The sequence below is a fragment of the Mus caroli genome, unplaced genomic scaffold (genome assembly GCF_978045245.1).
Source record: "Mus caroli unplaced genomic scaffold, Mus_caroli_1 scaffold_33, whole genome shotgun sequence".
Taxonomy (NCBI): Eukaryota; Metazoa; Chordata; class Mammalia; order Rodentia; family Muridae; genus Mus; species Mus caroli.
In genome coordinates this window covers 714521-731928 of record NW_028227288.1, presented here as the reverse complement: position 1 = coordinate 731928, position 17408 = coordinate 714521, and positions in this window count along the sequence as shown.

Sequence of the window (17408 nt, the reverse complement as noted above, 5' to 3'; positions counted from 1 at the left end):
ATAAAAGCCAGAACCTTTTCTGCTTTTGTTTTCTTGATCCTAGAGATAGGGTTTCTCTTGGTGTAGCCCTGGCAGTCCTTTCTGGAACTATCAGTGTAGGCTTGGGTAGCCTCAAACTCACAGAGGTCCTCTCTGCCTGCTTGCCTGCCAGCCTCTGCCACCCACACAGCCTGGCAGAAGCCAGAATCTCTTTTTCCCTCCTATTTATATATTTCTTATTTTGTTTGTTTGCTTGCTTGCTTGTTTGCTGTTATTACTTTTAGTTTTCAATGTAAGTGTGTGTGTGTGTGTGCTGCCTATATGACTACATGCCAGAAGAGGGCACCAGAACCTAGGACAAGTCACCATGCACCCCCTGAGAATTACTTTTTTAAAAAAAAAAAAAAAAGGAAATTCTAATCACAGATATCTGTGGGGCTGTCAGAGTGCTTTATAAGGCTTACTGTAAATAATAAAAATTGTGTGTCCTTTACCAAAAAACAGAAGGGAATGGAGGTGGTACCCCTGCATGTTTGTTGTCTGCATGTCTACTTCCTTGTTCGGTCACTGGCTTGCACATTGACACTTTGACCTCATTAAGATGAAAGGCGACCTTTTTGTGGCAGCAAAAAAAACCTCCCTGGAGGTTTGGTGGCCTACCACCTACACAAGCTCAGGCGCGGAAAATAAATTAATAAAGATCTCTGAAACACAAATCTGGGGCTGGTACTAGCTGGCCATGGAATCCTATACACACACATGGAGTATTAATTTACAAGCAGCTACATCATTACCTGTGAGGGAGAGAGACATGAAAGAGTTTCCACAGCCTTTTTATTGGTGGTCAGGGTTAGGATTTCTTGTTTATTTCTTTGTTTGTTTGTTTGATTTCTTTTTTTTTTTTTTTTTTTGAGACAGGGTTTCTCTGTGTAGCCTTGGCTGTCCTGGAACTCACTTTGTGGACCAGGCTGGCCTTGAACTTAGAAATCTGCCTGCCTCTGCCTCCCAAGTGCTGGGATTAAAGGCGTGCGCCACCACACCCGGCTCATACACACGTTTTTTTAAATATTTTTTTATTACGTATTTTCCTCAATTACATTTCCAATGCTATCCCAAATGTCCTCCATACCCTCCCCCCCCCCCCCTGTTTTCTTAAAGAGAGAATTACAGTAGACCTGAGGCAATTGTGGACCACACCTTTAGCCTCAGGAGGATTTCTGCATTCAAGGTCACCCTGGCTTACAGAGTGACATCCAAGTCAGCCAGGGCTACACAAAGAAAACCTACCTGAGAAAAAAATAATAATTGAAAGAAAGAAAGAAAGAAAGAAAGAAAGAAAGAAAGAAAGAAAGAAAGAAACAAACAAACAAACAAACAAACAAACAAACAAACAAACAAAGAGAGGTGGGGGTCTTTCAAGACAGTGTTTCTCTGTGTAGCCCTGGGTGTCTTGGAACTCACTCTGTAGACCAGGATGGCCTGGAATGCACAAATCTGCCAGCCTCTGGGTCCAAAGTGGTAGGATTAAAGGTGTGCCCCACCACTGCCTGGCAGTCTATTAGTTTTAAATGCCAGATGAATCCATTCTTTTACATTTTTGGGTTGGTTTGTTAGCTGATTTGATTTTATGTTGTTTTCCTGGAGGTTTGGTGGCCTAACACCTACACAAGCTCAGGCCCGAATAATAAATAAGTAAAGATCTCTGAAACACAGATCTGGGGCTGGTAATAGATGGTCATGGAATCAATAACACACACATGGAGTCATGGAGTATTAATTTACAAGCAGCTATATCCTCACCTGTGGGGGAGAGGAACATGAAACAATTTCCACAGCCTTTGTATTGGAGGTGATGGTGGTAATGGTTAGGATTCCTTCTCTCTTTCTTTCTTTCTTTCTTTCTTTCTTTCTTTCTTTCTTTCTTTCTATATTTATTTATTTATTTATTTATTTATTTATTTATTTTTTATTTTGAAACAGGGTTTCTCTGTGTAGTCCTGGAACTCACTTTGTGGACATGGAATGACATGAATTTTAGGAAAAAGAGATATTAATGGCCGGGCGTGGTGGCGCATGCCTTTAATCCCAGCACTAGGGAGGCAGAGGCAGGCGGATTTCTGAGTTCGAGGCCAGCCTGGTCTACAAAGTGAGCTCCAGGACAGCCAGGGCTATACAGAGAAACCCTGTCTCGTATAAACCAAAAAAAAAAAAGAGATATTAATGGATTAATATTACTTCTATACATACATACATACATACATACATATAATTATACATACACACATAATTTTTTCAAATAGAATTAGAGTAGACCTGAGGCAATTGTGGAACATACCTTTAACCTCGGGCAGATTTCTGTGTTCAAGGTCACCCTGGGTTACAGAGTTAGTGTCAAGTCAGCTAGGGCTACACAGAGAAACCGTATCTCAGTAAAAAGAAAAAAATAATAGAAAGAAAGAGAGAGAGAGAGAGAGAGAGAGAGAGAGAGAGAGAGAGAGAGAGATTTAAAAAAAAAAAAACTTAGTCTGGGCAGTGGTGCTTTTAATCCCAGCATTTGGGAAGCAGAGGCAGACAGATTAATATGTTCAAGGCCATCATGGTCTACAGAGTAAGTTCCAGGACAGCCAGGGTTACAGAGAGAAAGTGCATCATGAAAAAACAAAGCTATATTAAATAAATAAAATTTAAAAATTAAAAAATAGCCGGGACTGGTGGCACATACCTTTAATCCCAGCACTCCGGAGGCAGAGATGGGAAGATTTCTGGGTTCAAGATCAGCCTGGTCTGCAAAGTGAGTTCCAGGACAGCCAGGGCTATACAGAGAAACCCTGTTTCGTAAAACAAAAAATTAAATTAAATTAAATTAAAATTACAATTACAATTACAATTAAAAAGAATTAGAAAAAAAGATTACAGAAATCAAACATAAACCACTAGATGGCATGTAACCACAATTACAGCAGAAATATTGCACACACACACACACACACACACACACACACACACAAACTCTGTCATAAAATCAAATGTGCCTTCATGATCAAAGTTCAATAGTCAATACTGCTAGAAGAATCATATGTCTGAAAATAAAAGCCAGAACCTTTTCTGCTTTTGTTTTCTTTTGCCCCAAGATAGGGTTTCTCTTGATGTAGCCCTGGCATCCCTGCCTGGAACTTGCTCTGTAGGCTTGGGTAGCCTCAAACTCACAGAGGTCCTCTCTGCCTGCTTCTGCCACCTACACATCCAGGCAGAAGCTAGAATCTCTCTTTTTTTTTTTTTTTACCTTCTTTTCATTTATTTGTTTGTTTGTTATCATTACTATTAGTTTTCAATGTAAGTGTGTGTGTATGTGCTCTATCTGCTGCCTAGATGACTGCATGACAGAAGAAGGCACCAGAACCTAGGTGAATCCACCATGCAGTTCCTGAAAATTAATTAAAAGAAAAAAAAAAAAAGGAAATTCAAATCACATAGCAAGGAAAATTAATTAAAAAAAAGAAAGGAAATTCAAATCACATAGCAAGTAGAAATCTGCACAGCTGTCAGAGTGCTATTTAAGGCTTACTGTAAATAATAAAAATTGTTATGTGTCTTTTATCCAAAAACAGAAGGGAGGTGGTGTGCCTGCATATGGAAGGTGACAAGTGGGTGGCAGCCCTCTTGTCCTCTGACTGACATCTATCCTCATAAAGATGGAGGTGGCTGACTGTCACGTGACCTAATGCTCAAGGTAGCTTTTGTGTCCAGCCTCTAGGTGGCCTAGTTTGCATGTGCAGAAAGGTGAGGAGGCTCCCTAAAGCAGCCAGAACTCTTGACCATCCACAGACAGCCTCATACTGTCTTTTGTTATACTTTTAATTGCCAGACTCTGAATTGGTCAGTCTAAATTCTTTTGGTTTAATTAAATTATAATTAAAATGCATAATAAATGAAAAATATAACCAGTCATTCTGAAACTCCTTTTGTGTAACTCAGACTGTAGAATAAGCTAGCTGCAAAGTTACAGTGATCCACCTCCCTCTGCCAGCACTGCCACAACCACTGCCTGTCAAAAGCAAAAATCATAAAAAGGAAGAGGGGAGAGGGAACAAAAATAAGAAGATAAGAATCGTAGCCGGTCATAGTGGTATACAACTTTCATGCCAGCATTTGAAAAGCAGAGGCAGGCTCTTACTGGATTGAGGCCTACAAAGTGTCTTCAAGACAGCCAGGGCTGCTTACACTAAGAAACTATATATGAAAAGAATAAATTTAAGAAAGAAAAAAAAAAAAGAAAAGAAAGAAAGAATGGAAGGAAGGAAGGAAGAAAGGGAGAGGGGGGAACAGAGAGAGGGAGCAGAAGAAAAAAAGAAAGAAAAAAAAGAAAAAGAGAAACAGGCAGACTTAGGAGGTAGTGTTACTTGATTGGAGATATCATTTCTCTGTGTAGGCAGGCAGGCAGGCAGGCAGACAGCCATAGTTGTTTGCTTTAGTTTAGCTTGGTTTGGTTTTCAGGAAGTGTTGCCGAGGTCATACACAAGCACAGGCCCAAGAAATAAATAAATAAATAAATAAGAAACACACATCTGGGAGGGGGGGGCTAGCTTGGCCATGGAGTCACACACACACACACACACACACACACACACACACACACACACACACACTAATAAAATCAGGACATCCAGTGTCTTGGCCATCAATAGTGTGACATTCATGTCTTAAATTGCAAACCAGAAAGTCAGTTGCCCACCTACAAGTCTCTTTCTTCCAAGTAAGATGTCAGTTCCCAGGGAGGCCTTGGGAACTTAAACTTTACTCACTCACACCCTACTCAAAATAGAAGTCTGATTCTAAGTAGTCTGTGCACTGAATCGGTGGTGTGGGTGTCTCTCTTGTGTTAGGGCAGGGCGGGGGTTCCATCCCCAGTGCAGGTTCTAGGAGCAAATGCCAGAAAAGTATACACATGTGCGGGTGTAGGAAATGCTGCTGGGTGGTCAGTTTGAGTCCAAGCCTATTGCAGATAACTATAGAACAAAGGAAGCAGTTCGATTGGCTTCTATCTTGATTGGTTTCTGAGGACACATCCAAGGAGAATATGTAATCAATTCTGGCAGTAACAGCAGAAACAAGCTGTGAGAAAGTGTCCTTATAATAGTAGTTAACAGCACAAAATGGCAGGCTAGCCAGGTAAGAGGTTACCTAGCCCTTATCTAATCTGAAGTAGGCCTTCACATTCCATCTAGGCCTTACTCTTTTACCTATACCTTAACAGCCAGCAGCTTTGCCCTCTGAGCACAGGCATGTATAGATCAATGAATATCTTTCTCTGTATTCATTTATTTATGAGAGACAAAGTCTCTGTACATGGTGCAAAAACATACAAGACAGACCAGGCCGGCCACTCAATAATTTCTGCAGGCATGTGATGGAGGTAGGGTGGGCAAGTGGCATCCAAACTGTGTGAGCAGTTCCATGCCACTTAGTTATCATTATTTGTTTTATGTATGTATGTATGTATGTGTGTGTGTGTGATTACTTAGTTAGTTTCGTATTTAATTGAACCAGGGTTATTGGGGGGGGGAAGGAAATTTTTTTCTATATATACAAGCAATTGTAATTTGTTATAGTGTCCCTCCCTTTTGTGAAGTTTGGATTGGGTTTTGCTTGGGATTGTTTGTTTGTTTGTTTGTTTGTTTGTTTGTTTGTTTGTTTTTCCAGACAGGGTTTCTCTGTGTAGCCCGGGCTGTCCTGGAACTCACTCTGTAGACCAGGCTGGCCTCCAATTCAGAAATCTGCCTGCCTCTGCCTCCCAAGTGCTCCCAAAGGCATGTGCCACCACTGCTCTGCTGTACTATTTAAACAGCCCACCCCACCCCACCCCCAAAAAAAGAGCAACAGCAAAACTTTACTGACTGCATATCCAATCCAACCACTCCCAGCTAACTTAGGTAATGTGCGTTTCTGTGCCAGTTGATTTTATATATATATAAATACTGTGTGTGTGTTTGTGTGAAATACAATACAATAAAATAAAATTAAGATGCTCAATTTCTTCACAAGCTTTGTTTTATTTTATTTTTGAAGGTTTTATTTATTTTTTTATTTATATGAGTACACTGCAGCTGTCTTCCAACACACACCAGAAGTGTGCATCGGATTCCAAAGTCACCATGTGGTTTGTGGGAATTGAACTCAGGACCTCTGGAAGAACAGTCAACGCTCTTCAGACCTTCACACACGTTTTATTTTATTAAGCATTAAACATGAAGTAGAAATCATTTAGATATTGTCCAGATTGGCCTTACCAATTCCTAAATTGCTGGCAGGGTGAGGCTTCTAGTGAAAGTCTTCTAGTGAGCGGAGGCTTCCTCTTTCTGTTGGGGTGTGTTATCAACTCCATTACCATTTCCAAAGATCTCGGTGTGAGCCTATTGTTTGGTTCAGTCGGTTGCCAGAGCAAATGTGGACCTGAAAGGACAGTGAGTTCAGAGAATTCACACTGAAATCATCACTCAGGGACTTGAGGCAGAAAACTAGCCAGCCAGCCTCTGGATAGACATGGCTCAGCAGTTCAGAGAACCAGGCCATCGCAAATAGTTCACAGACTTGCAGATCCCTTCCCCCCACCGCACCCCTCCCCCAACCCCACCCAAACATAGGGAGAGAAGGCAGTGAGGGGGAGGGGGAGGTGTTGTGAGAGAATTTAGATAGCTGGAGACTTCATTCATTTACTTCTTTTATTGAGTGTATGGTGAAAGAGGGAAAATGGCTCAAAAGGGAGGGAGGGCAGACCATCTTCCCATGCTGGGATCATTCATGCTTTAAGAAGGAATGCAGGAGGCTGGAGGCTCAGCGGTTAAGAGCCCTGACTGCTCTTCTGAAGATCATGAGTTCAAATCCCAGCAACCACATAGTGGTTCACAACCACCCACAATGAGATCTGGTGCCCTCTTCTGGTGTGTCTGAAAACTGCTACAGTGTACTTACCTATAATAAATGAATCTGAAGAAGGGGGAGGAGGGGGAGGGGGAAGGCAGCCAGTCAGTCCAAAGGTGCTGGTGTGCACTCTAGGTGCTTTATCAAAAAGCCTTTAGTTCTGCTCTCCCATTTGATTCCCAAAAAGCAGTCTTGGAACCCTGTGCAGAGATAGATAGAAATGGCAACCACAGCAAACAAGCTAGTTAGTGAGTGAGTGAGTGAGTGAGTGAGTGAGCAGAGCAAGAGAGCTGGCTGGCAAAACACACAAAGCCAAAAGAAATGTCTGTCAAGTTTGGCCCCACAAAACAAAGCAAGCTCACATACATTCCCTGAGACTCATCCCTGGCTACAGGGAGTGTGATGTCCCTGAGTATTTTTGGAAGAAAGAAAGAAAGAAAGAAAGAGAGAGAGAGAGAGAGAGAGAGAGAGAGAGAGAGAGAGAGAGAGAGAGAAAGAAAGAAAGAAAGAAAGAAAGAAAGAAAGAAAGAAAGAAAGAAAGAAAGAAAGAGAGAAAGAAAGAAAATATTTTTAAAAATATTATTTGGAAAAATATTACTTGAAAAAATCATATTTCCAGGAAAAATATTCTTGGAAATATGATTTCTTTAATCTGTGTACCCAAGACTAACACACACACACACACATGCACACAAACATGGAGCTACTAGTGGAATAGAACTTAACTGAATCCAGTGCAGAAGGGTGAGGATTCACTGAAAAGTCACCAGCAGCCTTGGCACACATGTTTTTTTTTTTTTTTTTTTTTTCTTTTTTTTTTGGTTTTTCGAGACAGGGTTTCTCTGTGTAGCCCTCGCTGTCCTGGAACTCACTCTGTAGACCAGGCTGGCCTCGAACTCAGAAATCCGCCTGCCTCTGCCTCCCGAGTGCTGGGATGGCACACATGTTTTTCTCTTGCTTTTTGTCTATTACTTCTTTATTATTTTTAGGATGTGGGGGTCTTTCAAGACAGTGTTTCTCTGTGTAGCCCTGGGTGTCTTGGAACTCACTCTGTAGACCAGGATGGCCTGGCATGCACAAATCTGCCAGCCTCTGCCTCCAATGTGGTAGGATTAAAGGTGTGCCCCAACACTGCCCGGAAGTCTATTACTTTTAAATGCCAGATGAGTCCATTCTTTTACATTTTTCTGTTTGTTTGTTAGCTGATTTGATTTTATGTTGTTTCCCTGGAGGTGTACAACCTACACAAGCTCAGACATGGAAAATAAATAAGTAAAGATCTCTGAAACACAAATCTGGGGCTGGTACTAGCTGGCCATGGAATCCTATACACACACATGGAGTATTAATTTACAAGCAGGTACATACTTACCTGTGGGGGAGAGGGACATGAAAGAGTTTCCACAGCCTTTTTATTGGTGGTCTGGGTTAGGATTTCTTGTTTATTTCTTTGTTTGTTTGTTTGTGTGTTTGATTTTTTTTTTTTTTTTTGAGACAGGTTTTCTCTGTGTAGCCTTGGCTGTCCTGGAACTCACTTTGTGGACCAGGCTGGACTTGAACTTAGAAATCTGCCTGCCTCTGCCTCCCAAGTGCTGGGATTAAAGGGGTGTTCCAGCACACCTGGCTTCCTTGTTTATTTCTAAAAATCCTTGGAAATATGATTTATTTTTTTTGTTTGTTTGTTTTTGTTTTTGTTTTTCAAGACAGGGTTTCTCTGTATAGCCCTGGCTGTCCTGGAACTCACTTTGTAGACCAGGCAGGCCTCGAACTCAGAAATCCGCCTGCCTCTGCCTCCTGAGTGCTGGGATTAAAGGCGTGCGCCACCACACCCGGCTCGGAAATATGATTTCTTAATCTGTGTACCCAGGACTAACACACATACACACATGCACACAAACATGGAGTGAGAGAGAAAGATAAGGAGGAATGACATGAAGTTTAGGAAAAAGAGATATTAATGGATTAATATTACTTCTATACATAAATACACGTTTTTTTAAAAATATTTTTTATTATGTATTTTCCTCAATTACATTTCCAATGCTATCCCAAAAGTCCCCCATACCCTCCCCCCCTTGTTTTCTTAAAGAGAGAATTACGGTAGATCTGAGGCAATTGTGGACCACACCTTTAGCCTCAGGCAGATTTCTGCATTCAAGGTCACCCTGCCTTAAGGAGTGACTTCCAAGTCAGCCAGGGCTACACAATGAATCCCTATCTGAGATTTTTTTTTTTTATTTTGAAACAGGGTTTCTCTGTGTAGTCCTGGAACTCACTTTGTGGACCTGGAATGACATGAATTTTAGGAAAAAGAGATATTAATGGATTAATATTACTTCTATACATACATACATATAATCATACATACACACATAATTTTTTCAAATAGAATTAGAGTAGACCTGAGGCAATTGTGGAACATACCTTTAACCTCAAGTCAGCTAGGGCTACACAGAGAAACCGTATCTCAGTAAAAAGAAAAAAATAATAGAAAGAAAGAGAGAGAGAGAGAGAGAGAGAGAGAGAGAGAGATAGATTTTCAAAAAAAAAAAACTTAGTCTGGGCAGTGGTGCTTTTAATCCCAGCATTTGGGAAGCAGAGGCAGACAGATTAATATGTTCAAGGCCATCATGGTCTACAGAGTGAGTTCCAGGACAGCCAGGGTTACAGAGAGAAAGTGCATCATGAAAAAACAAAGCTATATTAAATAAATAAAATTTAAAAATTAAAAAATAGCCGGGACTGGTGGCACATACCTTTAATCCCAGCACTCCGGAGGCAGAGATGGGAAGATTTCTGGGTTCGAGGTCAGCCTAGTCTGCAAAGTGAGTTCCAGGACAGCCAGGGCTATACAGAGAAACCCTGTTTCGTAAAACAAAAAATAAAATAAAATTAAATTAAATTAAAATTACAATTACAATTAAAAAGAATTAGAAAAAAAGATTACAGAAATCAAACATAAACCACTAGATGGCATGTAACCACAATTACAGCAGAAATATTGCACACACACACACACACACACAAACTCTGTCATAAAATCGAATGTGCCTTCATGATCAAAGTTCGATAGTCAATACTGCTAGAAGAATCATACGTCTGAAAATAAAAGCCAGAACCTTTTCTGCTTTTGTTTTCTTTTGCCCCAAGATAGGGTTTCTCTTGATGTAGCCCTGGCATCCCTGCCTGGAACTTGCTCTGTAGGCTTGGGTAGCCTCAAACTCACAGAGGTCCTCTCTGCCTGCTTCTGCCACCTACACATCCAGGCAGAAGCTAGAATCTTTTTTTTTTTTAACCTTCTTTTCTTTTATTTGTTTGTTTGTTATCATTACTATTAGTTTTCTTTTTTTTTTTTTGGTTTTTCGAGGCAGGGTTTCTCTGTGTAGCCTTGGCTGTCCTGGAACTCATTCTGTAGACCAGGCTGGCCTCGAACTCAGAAATCCGCCTGCCTCTGCCTCCCGAGTGCTGGGACTAAAGGCGTGCGCCACCACGCCCGGCATACTATTAGTTTTCAAAGTATGTGTGTGTGTATGTGCTCTATCTGCTGCCTAGATGACTGCATGACAGAAGAAGGCACCAGAACCTAGGTGAATCCACCATGCAGTTCCTGAAAATTAATTAAAAGAAAAAAAACAAAAAAAGGAAATTCAAATCACATAGCAAGTAGAAATCTGCACAGCTGTCAGAGTGTTATTTAAGGCTTACTGTAAATAATAAAAATTGTTATGTGTCTTTTATCCAAAAACAGAAGGGAGGTGGTGTGCCTGCATATGGAAGGTGACAAGTGGGTGGCAGCCCTCTTGTCCTCTGACTGACATCTATCCTCATAAAGATGGAGGTGGCTGACTGTCACGTGACCTAATGCTCAAGGTAGCTTTTGTGTCCAGCCTCTAGGTAGCCTAGTTTGCATGTGCAGAAAGGTGAGGAGGCTCCCTAAAGCAGCCAGAACCCTTGACCATCCACAGACAGCCTCATACTGTCTTTTGTTATACTTTTAAATGCCAGACTCTGAATTGGTCAGTCTAAATTCTTTTGGTTTAATTAAATTATAATTAAAATGCATAATAAATGAAAAATATAACCAGTCATTCTGAAACTCCTTTTGTGTAACTCAGACTGTAGAATAAGCTAGCTGCAAAGTTACAGTGATCCACCTCCCTCTGCCAGCACTGCCACAACCACTGCCTGTCAAAAGCAAAAATCATAAAAAGGAAGAGGGGAGAGGGAACAAAAATAAGAAGATAAGAATCGTAGCCGGTCATAGTGGTATACAACTTTCATGCCAGCATTTGAAAAGCAGAGGCAGGCTCTTACTGGATTGAGGCCTACAAAGTGTCTTCAAGACAGCCAGGGCTGCTTACACTAAGAAACTATGTATGAAAAGAATAAATTTAAGAAAGAAAAAAAAAAGAAAAGAAAGAAAAAAAAAGATAAGAAAGAAAGAAAGAAAGAAAGAAAGAAAGAAAGAAAGAAAGAAAGAAAGAAAGAAAGGAAGGAAGGAAGGAAGGAAGGAAAGAAGGAAGGAAGGAAGGAAGGAAGAAAGGGAGAGGGGGGAACAGAGAGAGGGAGCAGAAGAAAAAAAGAAAGAAAAAAAAGAAAAAGAGAAACAGGCAGACTTAGGAGGTAGTGTTACTTGATTGGAGATATCATTTCTCTGTGTAGGCAGGCAGGCAGGCAGGCAGACAGCCATAGTTGTTTGCTTTAGTTTAGCTTGGTTTGGTTTTCAGGAAGTGTTGCCGAGGTCATACACAAGCACAGGCCCAAGAAATAAATAAATAAATAAATAAGAAACACACATCTGGGAGGGGGGGGGGGCTAGCTTGGCCATGGAGTCACACACACACACACACACACACACACACACACACACACACACACACTAATAAAATCAGGACATCTTGGCCATCAATAGTGTGACATTCATGTCTTAAATTGCAAACCAGAAAGTCAGTTGCCCACCTACAAGTCTCTTTCTTCCAAGTAAGATGTCAGTTCCCAGGGAGGCCTTGGGAACTTACACTTTACTCACTCACACCCTACTCAAAATAGAAGTCTGATTCTAAGTAGTCTGTGCACTGAATCGGTGGTTTGGGTGTCTCTCTTGTGTTGGGGCAGGGCGGGGGTTCCATCCCCAGTGCAGGTTCTAGGAGCAAATGCCAGAAAAGTATACACATGTGCGGGTGTAGGAAATGCTGCTGGGTGGTCAGTTTGAGTCCAAGCCTATTGCAGATAACTATAGAACAAAGGAAGCAGTTCGATTGGCTTCTATCTTGATTGGTTTCTGAGGACACATCCAAGGAGAATATGTAATCAATTCTGGCAGTAACAGCAGAATGGCAGGCTAGCCAGGTAAGAGGTTACCTAGCCCTTATCTAATCTGAAGTAGGCCTTCACATTCCATCTAGGCCTTACTCTTTTACCTATACCTTAACAGACAGCAGCTTTGCCCTCTGAGCCATCGCACAGGCATGTATAGATCAATGAATATCTTTCTCTGTATTCATTTATTTATGAGAGACAAAGTCTCTGTACATGGTGCAAAAACATACAAGACAGACTCAATAATTTCTGCAGGCATGTGATGGAGGTGGCATCCAAACTGTGTAAGCAGTTCCATGCCACGTAGTTATCATTATTTGTTTTATGTATGTATGTTTGTATGTGTGAGATTACTTAGTTAGTTTCGTATTTAATTGAACCAGGGTTATTTGGGGGGGGGGGAAGGAAATTTTTTTCTATATATACAAGCAATTGTAATTTGTTATAGTGTCCCTCCCTTTTGTGAAGTTTGGATTGGGTTTTGCTTGGGATTGTTTGTTTGTTGGTTGGTTGGTTTTTCCAGACAGGGTTTCTCTGTGTAGCCCGGGCTGTACTGGAACTCACTCTGTAGACCAGGCTGGCCTCCAATTCAGAAATCTGCCTGCCTCTGCCTTCCAAGTGCTCCCAAAGGCATGTGCCACCACTGCTCTGCTGTACTATTTAAACAGCCCACCCCCCCCCCCAAAAAAAAGAGCAACAGCAAAACTGCAAATGTTCCTTCCTTCTCTGCATATCCAATCCAACCACTCCCAGCTAACTTAGGTAATGTGCGTTTCTGTGCCAGTTGATTATATATATATATAAATACTGTGTGTGTGTGAAATACAATACAATAAAATAAAATTAAGATGCTCAATTTCTTCACAAGCTTTGTTTTATTTTATTTTTGAAGGTTTTATTTATTTTTTTATTTATATGAGTACACTGCAGCTGTCTTCCAACACACACCAGAAGTGTGCATCGGATTCCAAAGTCACCATGTGGTTCGTGGGAATTGAACTCAGGACCTCTGGAAGAACAGTCAACGCTCTTCAGACCTTCACACACGTTTTATTTTATTAAGCATTAAACATGAAGTAGAAATCATTTAGATATTGTCCAGATTGGCCTTACCAATTCCTAAATTGCTGGCAGGGTGAGGCTTCTAGTGAAAGTCTTCTAGTGAGCGGAGGCTTCCTCTTTCTGTTGGGGTGTGTTATCAACTCCATTACCATTTCCAAAGATCTCGGTGTGAGCCTATTGTTTGGTTCAGTCGGTTGCCAGAGCAAATGTGGACCTGAAAGGACAGTGAGTTCAGAGAATTCACACTGAAATCATCACTCAGGGACTTGAGGCAGAAAACTAGCCAGCCAGCCTCTGGATAGACATGGCTCAGCAGTTCAGAGAACCAGACCATCGCAAATAGTACACAAACCTGCAGGGACGACTTGCAGATCCCTTCCCCCCACCCCACCCCTCCCCCAGCCCCACCCAAACATAGGGAGAGAAGGCAGTGAGGGGGAGGGGGAGGTGTTGTGAGAGAATTTAGATAGCTCGAACAAATAGCTGGAGACTTCATTCATTTACTTCTTTTATTGAGCGTATGGTGAAAGAGGGAAAATGGCTCAAAAGGGAGGGAGGGAGGGAGGGAGGGAGGGCAGACCATCTTCCCATGCTGGGATCATTCATGCTTTAAGAAGGAATGCAGGAGGCTGGAGGCTCAGCGGTTAAGAGCCCTGACTGCTCTTCTGAAGATCATGAGTTCAAATCCCAGCAACCACATAGTGGTTCACAACCACCCACAATGAGATCTGGTGCCCTCTTCTGGTGTGTCTGAAAACTGCTACAGTGTACTTACCTATAATAAATGAATCTGAAGAAGGGGGAGGAGGGGGAGGGGGAAGGCAGCCAGTCAGTCCAAAGGTGCTGGTGTGCACTCTAGGTGCTTTATCAAAAAGCCTTTAGTTCTGCTCTCCCATTTGATTCCCAAAGGGCAGTCTTGGAACCCTGTGCAGAGATAGATAGAAATGGCAACCACAGCAAACAAGCTAGTTAGTGAGTGAGTGAGTGAGTGAGTGAGTGAGCAGAGCAAGAGAGCTGGCTGGCAAAACACACAAAGCCAAAAGAAATGTCTGTCAAGTTTGGCCCCACAAAACAAAGCAAGCTCACATACATTCCCTGAGACTCATCCCTGGCTACAGGGAGTGTGATGTCCCTGAGTATTTTTGGAAGAAAGAAAGAAAGAAAGAAAGAAAGAGAGAGAGAGAGAGAGAGAGAGAGAGAGAGAGAGAGAGAGAGAGAGAGAGAGAGAGAGAGAGAAAGAAAGAAAGAAAGAAAGAAAGAAAGAAAGAAAGAAAGAAAGAAAGAAGGTGGTGTCCTTCCTACATCCCCCTTGCATGAGCTAGAGGTTTCTTTTCCTCCTCCTCCTCCTCCTCCTCCTCCTCTTCTTCCTCTTCTTCTTCTTCTTCTTCTTCATTTTTAGTAGAGGCAGAGAGAGTAGAGAAGAGGAGCTATAAGTTTATTAAGTTTACCTCACAAAACAGTCTGTGTTGATTGATGCCAGGATGAAGGAAGAGAGAAAGACAGAGAGACAGATAGACAGACAGACAGACAGACAGACAGACAGACAGACAGACAGAAAGACAGAAAGACAGAAAGACAGAACTAGGTTGGTGAGAGAAATGGCTCAGCAGGTAAAACAGTGATTTTCCAAAGGCCCTGAGTTCAACTACCAATCACCTGTAATGAGATCTGACACCCTCTTCTGGTACATCTTAAGTCAGCTACAGGGTACTTTAAATAAATAAATAAATAAATAAATAAATAAATAAATAAATAAATAAATAAATAAATGGAAGGAAGGAAGGAAGGAAGGAAGGAAGGAAGGAAGGAAGGAAGGAAGGAAGATATATATTGTCTCAGGACAGTCCCAAAAACTCAGTCCTTTAAGCCTCTGGTAAACTCTGAAGGGGTAAGAGGTACAAATTCATCAGTCCTGCCTGCCTGCAGGTTGTGCCTTGCTTACTTCACTAAGACCCAAACTTTGTTTGATGTTTTTTGTTGTAGTTGTTGTTGTTGTTTTGGTTTGGTTTGGTTTGGTTTGGGGTTTTTTTTTTCTTTTTTTTTTTTTTGCCTCTGCCTCCCAAGTGTTGGGATTAAAGGCATGAAGCACCACTGGTCGGAACAAGTAAGAAAGTAAGTAAGTAAGTAAGTACATACATACATACATACATACATACACACATACATACATAAAGAGGGGACACACATGCCTAGAGGTTGTTGTTGTTTTACAGCTTTATTGTATAAAGGCAGAGGGAAAGAGAGAAGGTAGAAAGAGGGAGAGAGGCCACGTGGAGAGGAGGAAGGATGCCTAAGGTTTTAAGATGCTCAATTTCTCCACAAATTTTATTTGGAGAGCTGGCTCAGTGGTTAAGAGCACTGTCCTCTCTTCCAGAGGTCCTTCCTGAGTTCAATTTCCAACAATCATGTGGTGGCTAACAACCATCTGTCGTGGGATCCCATGTATTATTCTGGTGTGTGTCTGAAGACAGCTGCAGTGTAGTCGTATAAACAATGCCTGCATGCATGCATGCATGCATGCATGCGTACGTACATACATACATACATACATACATACATACATACATACATAATGTTTAAAAAAAAATAGAGCCAGGCAGTGGTGGGTGGGCACACACCTTTAATCTCAGCACTTGGGAGGCAGAGGCAGGCAGGCGGATTTCTGAGTTTGAGTTCAGCCTGGTCTACAGAGTGAGTTCCAGAACAGCCAGGGCTACACAGAGAAATCCTGTCTTGAAAAAAAGAAAAAGAAAAAAAAACAAAACAAAACCAAAAACACCAAAACCAAAACCAAAATTTAGAAATAGCAAGCCATGTAAATACTGTCCAGAAGATTCTGTCCTTAGAAGTAGCAGAACAGGGCTGGGTGAGAATGAGTGAGTGAATGGGCCTTCCTCTTTCTGATAGGGTGTGTTATCAACTCCATTACCATTTCCAAAGGGCTACATTCCTCTGGAGCAACGTGGACCAGAAAACAAAGAGTTCAGAGAGAAAGACACAGATGTGCAGGTCCCTACCCCCACGAGGAGATGGCGGCTTGGGGTGGGGAGTAGGGGGAGGTGTAGAAGGGGAATTTAGGTAGCTTAGACAAATAAATAACTGGAAACGTCATTCATTCTTTTATTTATTTTATTTTACTTTATTTTATTTTATTGAGTGTATGGTGGAAGAGTGAAACTGGGTCAAAAGGGAGGGAGGGAGGGAGGGAGGGAGGGAGGGAGGGAGGGAGGGAGGGAGGGCAGTCTGCACGGGTACAAAGGGAAACCATGTCAAACCAAATGAAGTCAAGCAAGCAAGCAAAACAATTCATTGTACAAAGTCAAGCAAGCAAGCAAAACAATTCATTGTACATAGCCGAAGGAGAAAAAAAAAGTTAAAGATCACTTTGTTAGAACTTTTCTATATTTTAAGAAACATTAGGGCTGGTGAGATGGCTCAGCAGGTAAGAGCACCCGACAAATCCCAGCAACCACATGGTGGCTCACAACCATCCTTAACAAGATCTGACTCCCTCTTCTGGTGTGTCTGAAGACAGCCACAGTGTACTTACATGTAATAAATAAATAAATCTTAAAAAAAAAAAGAAAAAAAGAAACATTATACGGCTTGATATCCAAACTCTCTGGTCCACTAACATATCGCTCAGACAATGCTACCCAATGCAAAGCCTAGCCTGCATTGTGTGTGTGGGTTATGAAAAACAGAAAGGCAGGAGGAATTGGCTGACGGACCTCCTTATCTGAAAGAAAGAAAAGAGAAAGAGAAATGAAGCAATATAGATGTAGCCCAGTATTTTATTTTTTCCTCAGATTAAGAAAAGTAATCTTTACAAAAATCTAGCCATATCACTGTAACCTTCATCCATTCCGTTGAGATACCCGAGAGATACCTGACACCCCACAAACACCCAAATCGGAAACAAAAGAAACCTCCCAGACCAGCCAACTAATTGGTCCAACTAATTTCAAATGAATAAATGAAACCGGGCCAACTAGTTGATCTCATTATGTCTAATAATAATAGTAGTAGTAGTAGTAGTAGTAGTAGTAGTAGTAGTAGTAGTAGTAGTAATAATGCCAGGCAGTGGTGCAGCACACCTTTACTCCCAGCACTTGTGAGGCAGACAGAGG